The sequence below is a fragment of the Stegodyphus dumicola genome, chromosome 7, assembly GCF_044657685.1.
Source record: "Stegodyphus dumicola isolate Sdum_Otavi_A_Nest chromosome 7, ASM4465768v1".
NCBI lineage: Eukaryota > Metazoa > Arthropoda > Arachnida > Araneae > Eresidae > Stegodyphus > Stegodyphus dumicola.
This window is the reverse complement of record NC_140774.1, coordinates 160,236,228-160,257,712: the sequence shown is the minus strand read 5'-3', so window position 1 is coordinate 160,257,712 and position 21,485 is coordinate 160,236,228. Positions and strand designations below refer to the sequence as shown.

General features: G+C 36.6%; 1 pseudogene across 1 annotated transcript in view; it reads left to right on the top strand.

Moving 5' to 3' along the window:
• Window positions 1-3,044: 3,044 nt before the first annotated feature.
• The window catches only part of LOC146996566 (beta-1,4-mannosyl-glycoprotein 4-beta-N-acetylglucosaminyltransferase-like), a 53,442-nt pseudogene continuing 35,001 nt past the window's right edge, over window positions 3,045-21,485 (top strand). Inside the window, exons 1-2 of the transcript XR_015042227.1 lie at window positions 3,045-3,110; window positions 3,787-3,849. The product of XR_015042227.1 is annotated as a beta-1,4-mannosyl-glycoprotein 4-beta-N-acetylglucosaminyltransferase-like (transcript). The remainder of the gene's footprint in view (window positions 3,111-3,786; window positions 3,850-21,485) is intronic.

The following is a 21,485-nucleotide window of genomic DNA, read 5'->3' as shown; positions in this document are numbered from 1 at the left end:
ATCATAATATTAATGTTTGCACATTTGCATCAGAACCTGTTTCAATGAACATGGTCTCTTCAGGGTAAGAATATAGAATGTCAAATGGCAAAGATCAACCGAAACACCTGGTATATAGGAGGATGGGTCGCATGTTATGGAAGCTGTGTATATGCTTATACCAAAATTAAAATGCACAAACATATATGCAATTGTGGCTCCAACAGGAGTATCTAGAATCAATGGATATTATGCAGCTCACCTTGCCTTTAATTTTATCTGCAATGTGCCCAGTTATTACGATGATAATCTGTGATGTATGGTATTTTTTTGCGGTGGTTCTTAGAGACACCTTCATAATAGCACCCAGATATAATGGTGAATACACCTTCATAAAGATCGATCGCTGTTCGAAAAAATAAAATTCTTTGTAAGGGTGCCTTGGCATAAAGGCATGTGAACCTTACAAAAAATCAATCTGTAATTTTGAAAAATGCAACCTCTGTAAGGATACGGACAATTTAAGGCAGGTCTCTTTATGCGAATGGGGTTTTCATTTGCATTGCAGATTAATTAATTAATGATGCAGTGGATGGAATTAATTTTCGGCACTTTTGTGAAAAACAAGATCTTTCTACGGAAACGTTCGTCACACATTTCTCAAAGGGTACATTTATACAAAGTCCAGTGAAGTGAATTTGCATAAAGGTGCCGAAGATTTATTTGATCCTTCGCTTAATTAATTAATTCTTCGCTTAATCAGAAGAGGCGTAGCTAGGGTTTTCGGCGCCCGGGGACAACCGAAGATTTTGCGCCCCTTTCTCTGTGTCAAGAACGGAAAACATTTCATTCTAAAATTTCGTAACATCAATTTCGCGCCCCCTGAATTCTGCGCCCGGGGATAGATGTCCTCCCTTGCCCCACCCTAGCTACTCCACTGCTAGTCAGTAATGAAAACAAAAATTGAACTTACATAAGTATGCACTTTTATGAAGAGTGCTTTTCTGAAGTTAGAAAATGATACTCATCAGGGACGCTCGTCTTCAAGGCAGGCGCATTTCTAACAATTTCTTTAGGTAACAAGGATTATCAAACAACAACAATTTGCACAGGTGTGCAAGTATCTTTATGATGCAGGGCCGTTCCTAGTGAAGGTGGAGAGCGTAAAAGTAAGCGGGCTTCGAAAATCAGGGGCGGCCGGACTTCCGCGATACCTAAATATTTCAAATTCATTGTAAATACTTGTCATATTATGTCAGTACTTGTTATACAATGTGTCATATGTAAGTACTTAGTGAGTATGAAATATAAATTTTATTAATCATTGAGCATTTTGTTTTAAATTTGGGGGCGGCAATCTCGAATGTACTCGGGCATCTAATGGCCTAGGAACGGCCCAGTTATGATGTACTCCTTATCAAACCATCTTGATTCAAGGCAAACTAGATATCTAGTTGGCTTGCTTGATTCTTTTAACAGAGCCCTTGTGATCTAGAATTTAGAAGCTGTATTTATAGATGATAAAGTCCAGTAAAGTGAATTTGCATAAAGGTGCCGAAGATTTATTTGATCCTTTGCTTAATTAATTAGTCAGTAATGAAAACAAAAATTGAACTTACATAAGGATGCACTTATGTAAGTTCAGTTTTCCTCCTTTCTTATAAAGAGGTCTTCTAGATCTCAGCGCAGACTGTGGATTCAGATGAACTCACTGCTACTCAGTCCCATGTTGCGTGACACCGCTTCGCCATTTTTAATATGTAAGTGGATGACTGTTTACTGAGCCTATACCTACTATTACCCAAGATGGGAGACTAAGATTTTTGTAGGCGAGATTTCACATGATTTCTGAAGATAATCCCATGACTCTGAGCCACTGTTTATGATTCCAACCCGAGTGGCTCCAGCCCATTACGTCATTCATGCATGTGAGTATTAAGTGAAATTTTGTAAAGCAATGGGTTGGGGCATGATGAACCTCTGTCGAAGCTCCCATATTCACATGAATTATTTAGCACGAATTCCTTTCTGAGGAAGACACAAAGCTAGATTTAGACTTGATAAGGCTCTAGGCTGTTTGAAATATAGGGCCCTTTATAAGTCTGTTATACTATATTTTAATTTTAGGGGGGCGAAGAAAGTGGGGGCCCTAAGCTATATATAATAGTAGCTTATATGTGTAGCTTATACGTAAATCCTGCACTGGAAAGACACTTGAGACCAATGTGCATTAAATGGCTGTTGTTTCTGATCTAGGGCTTGCTGGAATAACTGCAAAAGTAGCTACTATTAAGCTACGAAATTGAAGGTGCCTTTGTAAATATTTGGCAATCCATGTGGAGTTAACGACGGGGATGCATTACAGAAATTAGCTGAAATTTCAAACATCGTTTTTAAAACCCTATTATGCGGCTACAAGTTTTGTTAGCTGGTCTTCGTACGTTTATTCAATCGGGCCAAAGCTCTATTTATACTGTTATTAATGTTTGATAAGCCAGTAATAATATTTGATTCTCTGTGATAATACAGATAAGTAAACTGGAATCATTCTAGCTAATAAATGAAGCTTTTAAAAAAGTTACATTTTCATTAAAAACGTTTTTTTTAATCTTGAATTTAATTTTTCTTTCCAAAAATGTAATTTAGAATTGTAAATAGGCAGACAGAAGAGCATCATGGATGATTAATAACTGCTCGGCGCTAAATTCTCAAATGTACATAAATAAGTATATTTAGTATAATTGTTTGCAGCGAAATAACCTATACCATTCTGTTTGAAATAATTTACTGTATTTTATTTTAATCAAATTAGAAAGCAGTATTATTAATTATACATTCTGAACTGTAAAAACAAGACCTTAAATATAATCAAATGTAGATTGTGAATAAACATAAGAGTAGGAATATAAGAAAAATTATACTATATAACAATTTTATATTTGTTTATTGGCAATAAATAGCAGTTCTAATTTCAATAAATCTATTTACAAGAACTTGCAGAACTTCTTAATAAATTTTGCCAAAATTATTAACTTAACGATCCGAGTTCATCGTTCACTGCAACCGTAACTAGTAACCGTAACTTTGGGCGCCAAATCGATCGCGCGCGGAAAGGATGTCTCGTGTACAAAGTAAGTGCTAATTTGTTATTAATGCAATTTAATATTATTATTTATATATATTATGATATAAATTAAATTTAATTTCATATATTGTCAGAGGATGCTAACGAGAATAAAGTAAATTCGTAGTTTAATACGATTACTTAACTTATCCCTTACTTACGATACTGAGAATTTTTTTTTTTGCTTTTACTGTATGTTTTAAGCGTTTTTAAGTATTTCTAGATTTATAAAAATAGTTTATGTATTTATAAAAGAGTAGGTTTCTTGATTAATTTTATGATAGATATTTCTTTTAGTTTTAAAGCATGAAACTATTTTGTAAAGCTGATTTCTGCAAATCGTATATTTGAAAACATTAAGTAGTTGTATTTAATGTAATTTAAGCAATTTCGTTTATTATTTCTTAAACTTTTGCCCACCAAAAAAATATTATATATATATATTTTTTTATAATCGCATATTTGAAAATATTAAGCAGTTGTATTTAATGTAATTTAAGCAATTTCGTTTATTATTTCTTAAACTTTTGCCCAGCAAAAAAATATTATATATATATATTTTTTATAATTTGCATTTCTGCTGAGCAGTTGTATTTAATGTAATTTAAACAATTTCATTTAATATTTCTTAAACTTGTGCTCAGCAAAAAAATATTATATTTTGTTTTTCTTATTATTTGCAGGTATCCTGATAGATATCTGAAGGAAAAGCGATGAGTAGCCTTCAGGATGGCACTATAAATTCGGTAAGTTCGTTTTTTCTTGTCCTTTCCAGGTTTGGTAGGTCAGAGTTGTTTTCCCTGTCCGATTTCCCTCGGACAGGGAAAACAATTTTGGCCGCCATCTTGGATGAGGCGCGTTTTTGAAATCCAAGATGGCGGCCAAAAAATAGCCAAGGGCCGGTTACGGAAAATTTCCCTGCTGTATTGGCACACATACAGTTTTTGTATATTGGCTTCAGTTGCGGATAAGTTTTTCGAACACTTTCGTTTGTTTTATTGGCGTCGCTGAATTTTGCGATGAAATGCAGAACATTTATTGCCGAGTATCACCTTCCAGATTTTTCATACTGTAATGTATACATCAGCAGTGAATTATTCTCCTCTTTCCTCAAATACACTACGGCGTTAAACAATAACCATTCACTAAAGATTTTGCGTAAATTCCCACTCATAATAATTTAAATTGCGAATAGTCAAAAGTGGGGTAGGCGTCTTGCCAGGTGAAACTAGTCGATATTTCCGTGACGTCAAAAATTCGAAAAGTGGGGTAGGGTTTGGAAATACGCGCCACAGCCTTCTTATTCAGGGCTCCCGTGCGTTCCGGCTAGAATTATGATTTATTACAAAAACTAAGAAGCACCCGAGCCGATATCCGTTGGGCTCCGCCCCAATTTAAGCTCTGATCGTAAGGGGCGGAGTTCTTTTATCATCACAAAAATTAAATATACTTAAAGTATAGCTAATGAAAATTCCAGGGCGAAACAGAATGAGGGTATCAGTGCGTGGAAACAAAAAACGACGGAATCTTGGTGAGAGAGAACGTTCTCTTTGATCGCGGCTCTCTGCTGATATAATTATAGCCATTAAGCATATGTGTGTCAGGGGAAAAATGAGTCCTTAATCTGGCTCCTAAGGATGAATGTAAAGTTGCTGGTTACACTTTTCGTCCCCCCCGTATTTGGTTACATTAGTGGATACTGTGGGAAGACGATGTATAGGACGTTCTTGAGCGTATTATCTCAGTATTTCACTCTTATTGTACTCGCTGTCACTTAATGCACGTTTAAGAATACAAGTTTTCCTTCCTGCGAGGGTAACTAACTGTAAGCATCGATAACAATACGCTAGATACGATGGCATGACGAGAAATTTACGCATTCCTAAACAAACTCCCCCAAATTTTTGTCCTTCTCAAAGGGAAAGGTTTTGGCATGTAAGTGAGGGAACGTTACTTCAACGTCTCATGTTCTCATGAGTTCGTATTTCTAAGGAAATAGTGTATTGCAAGGTCTGCTTATTGTTAAACAAAAACGTTCGGAATTCTAATTCTTTTTCCTTTAAATTGTGGTTTAGTTTTATAAAAAGAAGTACCAGAGCTCATCTTATTCAGTGCTCCGGTGCGCTCCGGCTAAAATTGTAATTTATCTTAAAAATTGAGAAGTAGCGGAGCCGGGCTCCCGTGGGCTCCGGCGCAATTTAAGCACTGATATACACACATACTCTTATTAAAAAGCAATTTTTGACTCTCTCTCTCTCTGTATATGTATATATATATATATATATATATATATATATATAGCTAAAGAATAAAATTGTTTGCTCCTTACAATATAAAAATTAAAGAAATCCAATTGTGGTAGCTGTTATAATATTTTATTGATACAGAAAAAGAATGAATGATAATGAATAAAAATTATTTAATTGTGATTATGTTGCATTTTGAGATGAAATAAAATATAATTATTTAGATAGAAAATAAGGCATAAAACAAGTTTCGTGTTTATTTCTCAATTATTTTTTTTCTCTTGAGAGTTAATCTGTTAGCTAAAATTTTACGAGCAAGTCAGCATTTTAATATACAGATTCTCTGAGTGATTGTATTATCTATATTTCAGTAGGAGCTTTTGTTAGCATCGCTTTGCCTATCTCTTTGTTTTCATTCACTCGAGCCAACTGAAACTCATTCAGGCCTCAGAGAAAAACCTCACTGCGGGAAAAAAACCCACCGACGCGCTCATTCCTGGCACCTGTGCCAAGAATTATTTTGGTTCTCAAACTGAGGATTCATAGGATTATTGCAGATGACAAAACCTCGTACCGTTTGTCAAATGAGTTCTTACATACTTTTGTCCGAAATAACTTTTGCTTGCTCTCTGTTAGTCTGTAGAGGGGCTTGTGATGGAAGAAAAGACCTTCACAAATATCCTATAGATGCAAAGGCTGAAGTTAGAAGCCATAATTAAAGCCGTAGAACATTACAATGTTTTATGGCCTTAACCAATCTTCCCTGGTGGCAATAATTCCTCTTTGGTTTAAATAGACAGTTGCTCATGTATGCTGCGAAAGTTTCTTGACCGTTTATTTGTTAGGAAAAATACCACGGACACTCTGAAAACTGGCATTGTCATTCAGAATAAACATTTTGTCGAGTTGAGGATACATGAGGATTGTCATAGAGGTTAAAACATCCTTCAGAGTGTAAAATATATCCTCATGTTCTTTTTTCTACAAGAACCTTTCTTTCTCTCTATCAGTGTGGGAGTTGTGATGGAGGAAAGACCTTCACAAATCTGCTATAATAGGTGCAAATCCCCAGCAAACATCTGAGCTGATGAACAATTTCGGGACGTCTCCAATCTTTAACTGCAGACACATTTTCTGAATCCGAATACACACCTTTAGAAGGAATGACATGTCCGATGTAATTAAATTCTTGTCTGAAGAATTTACATTTAGCGGGTCATAGTATTGGATTGACTTCTTTCAGTTTCTGAAATACCTCCCTAATATTTTCTAAATGCTCTTTAAAACTGCTCGACGATAAAGATATCATCCACGTACATCGGACAGGCTCCGTAGGAAAGACTGTAAGGATCTTAAGTTTTACTAACGTTTATTTTATTTTAAATCTTTACTATCACTTCTTATTTTCTACTTCCGGCCAGAATTAAAAGCGTTAACTTATTTATGCAAAATTTGTCTGGCGAACGCCAAGTACTTAAGTTGTGGCTTTTTGCCAAGCGAGAGAGAGGAAGGAGTTAGTCGAAGCAGGCCGCTTGCCTTAGAAGTTTTACTCGGTTGCTGGTTGCCTTCCAGGCCAGAGGTTTAATCCTCGTGATAATTTTAAACGTATTGTAGTATTAACAGTTCTCTGTACTACATACGGCTTCCTGTTAATATAAGGCCAATCTTCCACGTTTATTATTCCAAATTTAAGTTAGAGTTTAGTTATATTTTTATATTCTTACGTTCAGACCACAAGTAGTTGGTCTCTGTATTCCGAAGTACGGAAATTATTGTAAAGAGTGAAAAATAAAGGGTTTTGTATACCCTTCCTGTGTATCCTGTCTACTTCCCACATTTATTGAACATAGCTTTAGTAAGCTCCCTGTTCCGAGTCAGGTCCTTGCATGTTCCCAAAGAAAGTAAGGAGGAACATAGAACCTGATAGTGGCGCCCAACGAAGAAGAATAACCATGGCCGAGTTTCAAGAAGAACCTGTGCTGCCTGCAGAAGCGGCTCAGAATCCAGAAATGCCAGCTGCCGCTCTGGAAGGATTTGGTTACATCGTCCAGACCATGCGCGCTTCGATGAAACCAGAAGCAACATTTAATGGAAACTCACCGGTAACCAGTTTTTTGCAAAAATTGGATGACCACTTCATGCTCTACCCCGTGCACAAGTTTCAAAATGTTACCTTAGCTACCAGCGCTTTGAGGGGCCAAGCGCTTAACTGGTTCAAATGTATAGGCAGAAGTCTCTTGGGTTAAGCAGGAAGTCCCACCTATACTTACGAGAATTTCAAGACTGCCCTAGTAAAAGCCTTCCCTGTCGTAAGGGATCGTGCGAAATTAGAAACGGAACTTTTTAGCGTATATCAGCAAAGAATCGAAAATCTCTCAAGCTTTATTTTAAGAAAAATTCACGTCTTCAAACTCTTGTATGGAAACCGTCCGGATCCTGAGATAATTCAACTGATTTTGCCGAGGTTACTTCCCCAAGTGCAAGACTTTATTGAATTAAAAAATCCGACTACACTGGAAAAGTTATTTGAGCTAGCAATCCAGTTTGAAAGTAGAAGAACGGCGGACATTGAAAGAAGACGCCAATATCAACAACGAAACCAATTTGGTGCGCCAAGACCACAGCAAAGTCAAGCACACGGCTACAGAAGCAAAGCGAATCAGTGGGCAAGGAAACCAGAGCATTCAAAAACAGCCGGCAAACGTCGAAAGTTCAATAGCAATCCAGGAAAAAAGTCTCAAGGCCAGTGGAAAAAGAAGGAAAGCATGGAAATGAAAAATGATTTAAACTAAAACGGATTATTTGCTGACGGGAGGGTGCGGAAATCCGAAGGCCAAGAAAACCCCTCTTCCTTCAAGTTAAATACAGTAATGTTGAAAAATTTGACTCTTCCGAAGATTGAAGTGTTGGTGAATAATATCCCAGCCACCGCACTCCTGGATACAGGCGCGCAGTGTTCCTGTGTGGCAGAAGATTTTTTTAGGAAGTATTTTCGGAAATACCGCATATATAATTCGGATAATACGACAGTGTTAGCGGCGCAAGGAGAAAGATGTAAGTGCATAGGTAAATTACCACTATACATCCGTATCAAGGACGAACAAGTAAAGGTTATGTTTTTCATAGTAAAGAATCTGCAAGCACATATTATCTTAGGAATAGATTTTCTTTCAGAGGCACAAGCAACGCTGGATTTTAATAAAGCGTCCCTTAAGCTGACGATGAAACCAGTTCGAGAAGAAAAGCCTGAACCGCCGATGTTAAACCTTGACCACCTGCCTAATGAAGAGCAACGAAGAATCCGACAAGTGGTAAGTGAATTTGCTTCGTTATTTAGTGATATTCCAGGATTTACTCAGGTTACTAACCATAGTATTGACACCGGAGATTCAATGCCAGTTCGCCACAAAGCATACCGGTATGATAAGAATAAGGAAAAAATTATAGAATAGCATATCACCGATATGCTACGTAAAAAGATCATAACGCCCATCTCAAGTAGTTATGCTAGCCCGGTGGTTTTATGTAAGAAAAATAATGACTATCCATTGACACATCCAAAAAGGTGGAGATTCGCGATTGACTACCGTAAATTAAACTCCATAACTAAATATCCGGTATATCTGTTACCTATTATTGAAGAAATTCTAAGGAACATAACATCGACCAAATATATGACGAATTTAGACTTAACGACTGGTTATTTTTAAATAGGGGTTAGGCCTGAGGACGTGCCTAAGACTGCTTTAATAACCAAGTCTGGCACTTATGCATTTCTGCGTATGCCGTTTGGCCTTTCAGGGGCACCGGCAACATTTCAGCGATGTATGGACATTGTGTTAAGGCCTGTTCTTGGAAAGTCCACATTTATCTATTTAGACGATATCATTATTACTAGTGATAATCTCGACCAACATGTACAGGATTTAAGACAGGTGTTTTCTTTATTAAATGAGGCCGGTCTAAAAGTTAATGTCGAAAAGTGCAAATTTGCAGCCCCTGAATTAAAATATTTAGGTTACAAAATATCTCAGAAAGGAATAGAGACAGACGAATCAAAAATAATTGCTGTACAAAAGTATCCGACTCCAAACACGGCGAAGAAGCTCTCTTCTTTTCTAGGACTTTGTTCATATTATAGGTCCTTTATAAAAGATTTTGCAGCTATTGTTGAACCATTGTTAAAAATTAAAAAGGAAAAAGGCAAGATTCTCGTGGACGGCCGAAGCCAATAGTGCGTTCGAAAAATTAAAGCAAGCATTAACGCAAGCCCCAGTGTTGAAATTTCCTGAAAAGGATGAGAATTTAGAAATTTCAGCGGATGCTTCGGATTATGCGGTAGGAGCGGTACTTTGACAAAATCAGCAGCCCGTGGCATTTTTTAGCCGAACTTTAAATCAAACACAAAGAAACTATTCCGCGAGCGACAGAGAGGCACTTGCAGTTCTATTAGCAGTGCAAAAGTTCCGAGTCTATTTTGGAAAGGCGCCAATAACAGTGTACTCTGATCATGCGGCGGTAACTAGATTGTACTCAGGGAAAAACTTATCCCCAAGGTTAATAAGATGGGCACTCAAGCTACAAGAATATAATCTGGTAATCAAGCATACCCCCGGAAAGGAAAATATCGTAGCAGATGCCCTATCCAGAATAAAATAGATGAAGAAGGTAATACTGTAAAGGTGGCAATGCTCACAGCATGTACAATAAATTCCCGAGAAACTGTAATAACCGAACTGGGTAAGGATCCTGAGTTTGGAAGCATTTATAAGTATTTAAAGGATCCTGAAAATTTTAGCCACCGAGATATTAATAGGGCGGCCCATTACGAACTAATACCTGGTCTATTATTTTATACAAAAACTACGAATTCCAACAACGAATTTCGACCTGTTATTCCAGCTAGTCTTAGATTAAATATCCTGCAAGAGCTCCATGACAGCCCTTTAGCTTCTCATGCTGGTATTTGAATAACTATCCAACGCGTACGCGAGGCAGTCTACTTTCCTGAACTGCAAAAGTTAACAAGGTCGTATGTCCAGTCCTGCCCAACATGTCAAGCAGTTAATTATATTAATTTCCGCCTGGCCGGGTTTCTAAATAGTATTAAATCCGAATTTCCAAATGAAATAATTGGCATCGATTTATTGGGCCCTTTCCCAAAAAGTCAGTTAAATAAAAGTCGCTATCTCCTTTTTATGGTTGATTATTTTAGTAAGTGGACCGAAATTGTTCCCTTAAAACGAGCCTCCGCGAAATTTGTTACTGATTCTATTTTAAATATATTTTAAAATATGGGGCGCCCCTAAAAGTTATATCGGATAATGGTCCTCAATTTGTAAGTAATGTATTTGAAGACACGTGCCAAAAACTGGGCATACGTCATTTAAAAATGGTCCCGTATCGGCCGCAATCAAATATAGCGGAACGGGTCAATAGAAATATAGTGAAAATTATCCGTAGTTATGTTAAAAATTTTCATAAAAGCTGGGATAACTATGTCAATGAATTTGCTTTCGCCCTTAGGACCGCAAAACATGATACAACGGGCAAAACTCCTGCTGAGTTATTTTTAGGCATAAAGATTATAACGCCGTTAGATAAATTATTTTATGTGCAACAAAGAGCCCCAGAATTTAAAATGAGTGATATAGAAAAATTAATTAAAGAAGCAAAAAAGAATACTGAAGTAGCACAGAGAAAACAGAAGCTTTATTATGACATGAAACGACGGGGAGTAACTTATAAAGTAGGGCATGAAGTGTTAAAAATTAAGCATTCACTTTCTTCAGCACCAGAAGATAAAACTGCCAAATTTTTTCCACGATTTGAAGGACCATATGTCATAGAAAAAATAACTCACGCTGTAGTGGTGTTAAAAGCCAGAAATGGTGAAACATGCTCCGCAAACATTGATCAAATAAAACCCTACTATGATCGTAATAAAATGCAAATTTTCAAAGATCTTTTGCAGGATCCGGCACGGCAGACACGGCAGGCACAAGCTCCAGAGGTGGAACAACGTCAAGCACAAGGACAAGCCATTAGGAGGCAGGAGCAATTGAAAAGAAAGTTTCCCCGCTGGAAAATTGAAGGTAACAAGAAAAAGAAGCCGTTCCACCGTCCAGAAAAGAGAGCTCACGAAAACCCCCAGAATGAAGAAGGGAGAAGTACGACGAATCCAAGAAAGCCAGGAGAAATAACGGCAACTATAACCCGGCTCCCAAACGGAAGATCAACTCATCGGACAGGACTCTCCGCAGCAAATGTCGCCGAACTGCGGAAGGGCCACCAGCGGCGGAGGAAAAGTTACAAGGAAAATTTGAACGGCCAGCAACGAGGTCCAAGCAGGAACGCGAAAGAAGTGTCCCGGTTCCGCCAAGACCAGCTGCCATCAAACGGCCAAGACCACAGGCAGAGGCGAAAAAGAAGGTATTCAAGGGTGACCGAACTGGAGGAAAAAGAAAGCTTCTAGAGGAAGAAACTGAGGGGCGAGCTCGCACAAGAAGGAGGATAAATCAGACAAGAATCTTCACTACCTTCCAGGACTGGGCTCAGAAAAGAATTGTCGAATATCACAAAGATAAGTAAAATTTTATGTTACTTTGCAAACTTAAGTTAATCTTTCATTCTTACTGCAAGTGGCAGATTTCAAGAAGTTTTACCTCCTGTGAGGTCTACCTTTATCGCCAAAAAGGCGAGAAATGAGTGGTTACCGATTTTGGTATTATGTTTTTCAATTACTTGCGCGTAAAATTAAAATTGATGTATAATAGCGTTGTGTAAATACTTGAATATTGTAAAAGTTATTGTATAAATTTTATTTAAAACATTCTGGCAAGAAAGAAGTTTTAGTCTGAAAGACTTTTTGAAATGTAGTATTTCAATGTAGAAGAATTGGCACTTGCTTTGAAAAGAATAGAAGTTAACAATGTACTACTAATGTATGTTTTAAATTGCGTAAAATTAATGGCATGTTAATATGTTCTTATATACAATGTGAACTGTTATTTTAAATGTTAAGAAATACTGTGATATGATAAAAGTGAAAGTAATGCCAAAAAAATTTTTTTATTCGTGTGACTGTAAAAAGACCAAATTATGGTGAATATGTGTTAAAGGTTGAATGAATGTAGTTAGGCTCTCTGACGCTACACTTCAGAGTTAGCCACTTTCAGAATAGTACCTCAGGGTTTAAAGTTGAAGATAGGGTGTGTTACGAGGTCTTGTCATGTTGAATTTTAACACATTAGTGTTTTGATTGTAGGAGGCAGTGTTGAACACGTATATATAAACACATTCGTGTTTGGTGTTCTTTTACAACACAAGTCAGAGAGCACGGGGAGAGATAATTAAAATAGTCATGAAGGAAATAAGAATGTTAAGAGAAATATAAATATGCATGTTACTTGCCATTTCATTGTGTAACATTTCATTAAACTACTGGAAGGAACCAGATTTGAATAAAAGCTCCTGTTTAGATGCAGTACAGATGGGTGTCCATGGAGCTGCTATTGTAAAAACAATTTTTTTTTTAAAATTTCTAGTTTCTAGTGAGAAATGTTTGTAAAAGATTGGCCTCGCGTTAGATTCTAGAGCTAAAAGTTTTCAACAAGGTCGTTTTAGACCTCAGTTTCAAACTAATTAACTCTGGCGGGAAGTATGTAAGGATCTTAAGTTTTACTAACGTTTATTTTATTTTAAATCTTTACTATCACTTCTTATTTTCTACTTCCGGCCAGAATTATAAGCGTTAAGGTTTTTGTGCAAAGTTTGTCTGGCGAACGCCAAGTATTTAAGTTGTGGCTTTTTGCCAAGCGAGAGAGAGGAAGCAGTGAGTCGAAGCAGGCCGCTTGCCTTAGATGTTTTACTCGGTTGCTGGTTGCCTTCCAGGCCAGAGGTTTAATCCTCGTGATAATTTTAAACGTATTGTAGTATTAACAGTTCTCTGTACTACATACGGCTTCCTGTTAATATAAGGCCAATCTTCCACGTTTATTATTCCAAATTTAAGTTAGAGTTTAGTTATATTTTTATCTTCTTACGTTCAGACCACAAGTAGTTGGTCTCTGTATTCCGAAGTACGGAAATTATTGTAAAGAGTGAAAAATAAAGGGTTTTGTATACCCTGTCTACTTCCCACATTTATTGAACATAGCTTTAGTAAGCTCCCTGTTCCGAGTCAGGTCCTTGCATGTTCCCAAAGAAAGTAAGGCGGAACATAGAACCTGATAAGACCTCTCAACACGGTCTCTGTGGAGGTGTTCAAATGTTGCCTTTCAGTCGTTGAGCCAGATCTTTTCGGATGATTGTAATATTAGCTCCTGTAGCCATGCAAGTAACTCCATTCATATGTCCATGACGAAGAGTCCGTTATTGTGCCGCTGACTTCCAAGCTCTGAAACTCAGTGCTTAAATTGCGCCGGAGCCCACCGGAGCCCAGCTCCGGTACTTCTAAATTTTTAAGATAAATTACAATTCTAGCCGGAGCGCACCGGAGCCCTAAATAAGATGAGCTCCGGTACTTCTTTTTATAAAACTGAACCACAATTTCAAGGGAAAAAAAAATCAGAATTCGTAACGTTTTAGTTTAACAATAAGCAGACCTTGCAATACTCTATTTCCCTAGAAATACGAACTCATGAGAACATGAGACGTTCAAGTAAAGTCCTCACACACACTTGCGGAAACCTTACCCTTTAAGAAGGGCAAAAAATTTGGGAGAGTTTGTTTAGGAATGCGTAAATTTCTCATCATGCCATCGTATCTAGAGTATTGTTATCGATGCTTACAGTTAGTTATCCTCGCAGGAAGGAAAACTTGTGTACTTAAATGTGCATTAAGTGACAGCGAGTACAAGAGTGAAATACTGAGATAAACGGCTCAAGCACGTCCTATACATCGTCTTCCCATAGTATCCACTAATGTAACCAAATACTGGGGTGGTGAAAAGCGTAACCAGCAACTGATTCGAGACTCATTTTACACCTGACATACATCCGCTTGATGACTACAATTATATCGGCAGAGAGCCGCGGTCAAACAAAACGTTCTCTCTCACCAAGATTCCCCTAATTTTTTTGTTTCCACGGGCCTTCATTCGGTTTCCCCCTGTTTTAGATTATCTGAATTTTCATCAGCTATAGTTTAAGCATATTTAATTTTTGTGATCATAAAAGAACTTTTTCCCCCTCTACGATCAGAGTTTAAATTAGGCCGGAGCCCGGTGCTTCTTAGTTTTTGTTATAAATCATAATTCTAGCTGCAGCGCACCGGAGCCCTAACTAAGAAGGCTGCGGCACTTCTTTTATGTAATGGAATAATTTCAGTAGAAATTTTATCTCGAGTATTTTATTTTTAGCAATAAAATTATATTAAAAATCGCTTATTAAATTTTAATTCATCTCTTTACATTTAAAGTAATTTTAATTATTTAATCACTTTAATCTTTAATTATTGAATTATTTCAATAAATAATAATTAATTAACGATTTAATAATTAACAATTAAATTATAATTAATAAATTATATAATAATTATTGATTAAATAACAATTAATAAACATTAATTAAATAGCTATTAATTAATTTGATATTAATTAAGTATTTAATTTTAAAATTATTGTTAAGTTTAATAGTCATTTTATTTATTTACTCTTGTTCCTTTTTTTGACGGTCTGCCATAAGGCTCCGGCACTTCTAATTTTAGAAATTAAGCCCTGCTGAAACGTTTGAAAATGGGACTTTTTCAATATCTGGCAACTTTTGCCCTGCAAGATGATTAATTAGTGTGCCTCCTTATTTCTGGAAGCGTTCTTAGCTTCTGTGGCTTGCAGTGTTCTGCAGTTCTTTCGGGCGTGGCCATCATCACCACAGTTCCAGCACTTTAAGAGAGATTTGTTGCCCTTCATAGTCCGCCTCAGGGTATTGACATGCCTAGACAAATCGTATCGAGCACTAAATTGATCCACTGCTTTCCCCTGGATATGAGCAGTTCTTATTGGGTGGCGGTCTCTAATGGTTGCTTGCTAAGCTCGAATTTCATGGTGTTCACTAAAACATTTTTTTAATCTTTGACGTCCGTCATTCGCAGGACTTTTGTATCTCAGGAGTGCCATTGATGAAGTGCTTTAGAGACATGATTTTACTTTTGTTACTTTACGTTGAGTAAACTCATAAATGCTTTACAAAATATGAAATAGATATTAGAACAAAGTCCAAATTTGGATTTCCAGATGCCCATATTCAGGTGGAAACGTACGTTATTCAAAATCTGATGACTCTAGGTACCGTTGTTTTATCACAATGCGAGAAACATACATACATTTATGCAGATTCTTCATTATTTAATTTCTTTTAACATCATGCAGTGCTGTATTATTTGGTGGCAACAATTTGAAAAGTGAACCGACGCAAAATGCCAAAACAAAATTAATAACCCCTCTGTGCAAATTGCCCCTTTGGGCTAAAATTAAATATTTATGACAAATATGATCTACAGGAGTAATAGTCATCTGCTCCTTGATTTACGTAGACATTTATCAGGGTGAGTTTTTATTGGTATGAGCTTCTATCAGTATAGGTTTTATTTGTGGAGACTTTTATCTGCATGGTCTTTTTCTTAAGCGAATATTTGTCATGTGGGCTTTTGTCAGAAAACAATTCATAGATGTAGTTAAAATTAGCAGATCACGCAGGGCATTCTAAAACCTGATTAAAAAATGTCAGAAGGAGCGTAATTATTTGAAAACTGGGTGTTAATCACACTATAAATGGTTTTCCTTTTCTTTTTTCTTCTTCTCTTTTTACTTATTTGTACGAAGTAAAAAGGAAGTATTGAACTCGCGAAAAATTTCGGGTATCATATTTCAACGAAAATATTCATTTTGACCGCTATCGAATGCAATTTAACGATGTTTTGGCGTGACATCCGTACGTAAGGGTAGTATAAAGGATTCTTTTCCCCCAAAAAATATTATAAAACTTATTTAAAATGAATTCTAAAGAGATTTTTTCGTGGCGTCTGTAGGTACCTATGTATCTCGCATAACTCAAACACAAGTAGCCTCAGAACGTTGAAATTCTGTATATAGGACTGCTATAACATGTAGATGGGTACCCCCCCCATTTTGGTTGCAATCGGCCGCACCAAAAGGCTATAAATAAATATATATATATACTCTTTTACTCGACTCAGTGATCTCAATTCCTTTATTCTTATACGTTTGTAAATTGTGCATTTTTTGCTTCAAAAATGATTGAATTATGTTGTTCTTATCTTCCGGTTAAGGTTTTTATGCCTTACTTAACATGCATGCAATAATTATGGAATTATCAAGAATTTAATAGTTTTTTAAGTGCGGGTAAGCCTAATTTTTGTTTAGCATAGCAGCCTTATTTGTTTACATTGGAAACTTAGCAGAATAGTGTATTTGCTGCCAATCTAGAGAAACTAAGGTTCTCAACAACAAACTAATGTTTTATTATTGCGAATTAAATTATGCTTAATTCATTCTGGAATCATCATTTAAGTTATTAGCTTGTTTTTGCTTAGAAACTGTAATTTTAATTTTAAAATGTTTCTTTAATTGTTTTAACTGTACTTGGTTGTTTTGTGCTTTTCTATATCTTTCAATTTTTAATGAAAATAGTTTGAATTTTTATGTATTTTTGCCTTGCCGCGAAGTGAGAACTGAATTAATTAGAAGCACAGGCGCATTAGGTATGCGACGCTGAATCATCTGCGAAAAACTGTTTTTTTTATTTGTTTAATTTCTTTTATACAGAGTTTTAAATTTATTATAGTATTTGAATAGAACATGCGGTAATTCTTCAGATGATATAATTTTTGTACACATAAAATGAATGAGATGTAAAGCTGTTAAGTGAACCTAACGCCGAACTTTCGCTATAGTAAATAAATATAGTGAACTTTAAAGAGTGCGTTTATTCTATTGTGGTTTATGCGCTATCGATGAAGTAGATTTAATTCCAAATTCATTAAATGTTAATTCAGTATGTTTAAATAAAATGCAGGAAATTTGCGTATAACTTAATATCGTTTACAAGGAAGTCATGTGGTGTACACATCATATTTTTTTAAATTTCAAGCTCATTTCTATATTATGTAAACATGATTATAAATTATTTATTGTTATTAGACAAAATATCTGCTGAGAAATGGCAATAGCTAATTCTGGATGTCTTTCTATTTTATATTCTTAATGATGTACGAAAAATATACTTAGGTTCGAGGCAATAAGAAAGTCTATTTTGATAGAGATATTTAAGAATAAGTTACTTGCAGGCTTATTAAGCTACAAATACAATTTATCTTTTCATAAATGTTTGTTTGCCTTTTAGAAACTTCTTATGAGGGATTATTTAGATACAGACGAAGCTAACGATGATATCATTAAAATTAATAAACTATGAAAAAAAAAATCAATGCAAATAAATCACGGTTTTGGTGTGTGACAATAATATAATTATACGATTAATAATGATAATCTCACTAGCATTGTATTTTTGATTAGTGTGTGATAATTCTAAGTACAGAAATTGAGTGTGGCACAAAGCTCAAAGACTTTGGTTAAAATGGCTTTCTTGGGAAAAGGAAAAAAGATTGACTTAATACAACCTAGCAATAGAATTAGGGGAGGAGGCTATGAGTCTAAAGATTGTGGAGCTAAAATCTCTGATTCAGAAAAGTGCAGCTTATGACGAAGAGTTCGTTAAGGGTGTTTTCGAGGGAATAGTAAATGGTAGGTTGGAGGAGGAGAGACTTAGAGAACAAGAGAGAGATGATTGCCGGGCTAGGGAGATAAGACAATTTGAGTTAGGACAGCTAAGGATCGAGGCAATGGGTAGATTGTCGGCTGCGGTATCGGAAAATTCAAGGTCGAGTAATAAGCAGTTTCATGGTGAGATACAAAAAAGTTATTCAAAAATTTGATTCGGATAGTGGGGATATTAGTTTGTATCTAACAATGTTTGAGAGACAAACAAAGAGGTTTGGTATCGAGCGACTGGGTAGCTTATTTGTTAGCACTATTGCCCATGAAAATCGTTCAACTTATATGTAAAGAACCCAAAGAAAAGGCTTGCGATTATATATATGTAAAGGCTTTGCTCATAAAAAGATTCAAATTGAGCCCCGAAAAATTTCGTCTTAAATTTATTCAGCATCAACGAAGATCAGATGAAACATGGAGGGATTTGTGTTTTGCTCTGAGAAGTTATTTAGATGGATGGTTAAGCGGTCTGAAGATAAACAATTTTGAGAAACTAAAAGATTTGATGGTTACCAATCAAATGAAACTTCGAGCCGACAGCAAAGTCAAGGAACATCTCTTGGATGACTGGGTAAAAGTTATTTCAGCTAAGTTGGCAGATATGTTAGATGACTATGAAGATGTCAGAGGAATTCGGAAGAAATCAGCCAATCCGGGGTATCAAGACCGAAGGAAGAATCATAGGAATTTAACTGATCCTAAAGATAAAAAAAGAGATGACAAGAAAAAAAAAAAAAAATGTTTCGTCTCGGGCAGAACAAATGAAGACCAGCCGAAACAAAGCATTTGAAAAAAGAAAGGCTTCTAAGCGTTTCGAATGCGGCTCAGAAAATCAACTTAGATCCCAGTGCCTAAAACTCATCAAGAATCACCAGCCATGATAAACAACATATACCAATATAAAAGTGCAGAGGAATTGCTGTCTTCGTTTATCACGAATGCACAAGTAAATGGTCATCCTATTAAAGTGCTGTGGGACACTGGAGCAAGCCGCGATTTGGTGAGTCGTAACTATATCGCTCCGGTAATGTTTACGGGAGAAACAGTATGGGTGAGAAGTCCTTTGGATATGGAAGCGAAATGTCTACCATTAACATGCGTAAAGCTTGAGATGAATGAAATTGGGCTCATTCAAGCTCAAGCCGCAATCGTTGGAGAGGATTTAGACATAGGTATGTATATTCTAGGAAGACAAACTGCAGGAAGATTGCAATCACTAGTTCCAAATTCCATAAATGCCGTAGAAACGTGGGCTATGGCCCGAAAGAAAAGTCATTCCCCACAGGAAGTGGCGGATCGGGTTTCGAGGAAAGCGACTTTTCGGGAAGACGCGGTCAGTGAGTCCCCCACTCCAATCCTTGACCCTACCATGGGAACGGAGAATTTGCTACCGCAAGCAGAGAGCAGCGGGGCAGAAATTGCTTTAATAAAGACTGACCGAAGGACATTTAGTGACTCCCAGAAAAGGTGTGAAACGTTAAAAGCGATTTACGACGCTATTAGTTCAAGAAATGGAAATCAAACATCGAAACATACCTACCTTATTAAGAACGATCTTTTCTTTCGAGTTCAAAGAGATCATTATGGAAATGAGAAAAAAATGCTGGTAGTGCCAATAGAATTTCGGAAAAAAATCCAAGCATTATGCCACGAAGGAACTTCGGCTTATTTGGGAATTACAAAATCAAAGGATAGGCTTTTACGGTATTTTTTTTTGGCCTGGTTGTTATAAGGTAATTGAAGATTACGTTCGTTCCATTGACAAATGTCAACGAGCTAGGAGACCAAATGAAAGGAAGAAAGCCCCTTTGAAACTAGTACCTATCATTCAAGAATTTTTTTCTAAATTAAACATTCATGCAGTAGGCCCCCTGCCGGTCAGTTCAACGGGAAAACGTTACCTAATAACAGCCATATGCTTAGTGATGTGAGTTCAGTTTCTGTGACGGTTGCCCTGATTAATATATTTAGTTGTATGTTTTTTCGGAAAGAAATCCAATGTGATCTCGGAACGTCTTTTGTAACTGCACTTACTACGGAACTTTTCGACATGTTTGGGATTAAGGTTAGCCATAGTTCGGTTAGCCACCCCCCAATCGAATCCGATCGAACGTTTCCAGAGTACAATCAAACGGCTCTTATGAGCTCTGTGTCTGGATGCTGTAACGGATTGGGAAAAACATCTTCCCTCAGTGTTGTTTGCCTTAAGAACTGTAACCCATGAAAGCACTGGGTTTTCACCTGCCGAATTAGTGCATGGTAGGAATTTAAGGACACCCGAAACCTTATTATTTGAGCATTGGACGGAGAACAAGAATGAAGAAAATCCAGTAACTGAATATGTTTTCGAATTGATCAATAAATTAAAACGGTGTCAGGAGATCGCAGTGCAAAGAATGGAAGAACTGCAAATTAAACGTAAGCTATGGTATGACAAAAGCGCCGTAAAGCGTGAATTCAAAAAAAGGGGATTTAGTGTTGGTTTTCGCTACATCGAAACCGAATAAACTGGCAGTCCAGTGGTTGGGGCCGGGAGTTATCGAAAACAAAATATCGGATACAAATTACAATGTAAAAATGTCTGGAACGAAGTCTCATATTTATCATGTAAATATGTTAAAACCCTATTATAAAAGACCTGAGGAAATCAATGCCTTATCATCTGAAAGTAAGAATGAAGAAGGTGTGGATCAAGAGTTACATTTTCCGTCTCTAGATCCAAATCCTAACATTTACGATTTCGAAGACATCATTCAATCTAGCAGCTTAGAAGAGTGGTTGGAACCTCGCCATGTAGATCAATTACGAAATTTAGTAAAGAGATTTTCTAAGAATTTCTCCAAAGAGCCGGGAATAACGGAATTAGTAGTGCACGACATTGAATTAATAAGCGACAAACCAGTTAGATCTAGACCCTATAAAGTATCCCTAAGGCAAACGAAAATATTGAAAACGGAGATTCAGAGGATGCTAGATTTGCACATAATCGAGGTAGGGTAATCGAACTACACTTCGCCTATGATTCTAGTGGAGGCACCCAGGAAAGACCTGAGACCGTGTTTAGATTACTGGCACCTAAATGAAGTAATATGCACTGAGTTCTTCCCCCTGCCAAGTATAGAGGAAAGAGTGGAGCTTGTTTTGTCTGCCAGGTATATAACAATTCTAGATTTGGCAAAGGGATGCTGGCAAATTCCTCTAAAGGCCCAAAGATTGGCTGCTTTTGTCATGACATTTGGGATATACAGACCACTGCATATGCCATTTGGGTTGAAAAACGCTCCCTACATTTTCAGTAAGTTAATGGCTGAGTTATTAAAAGGTTGTGAAGGCTTTGCTGTCC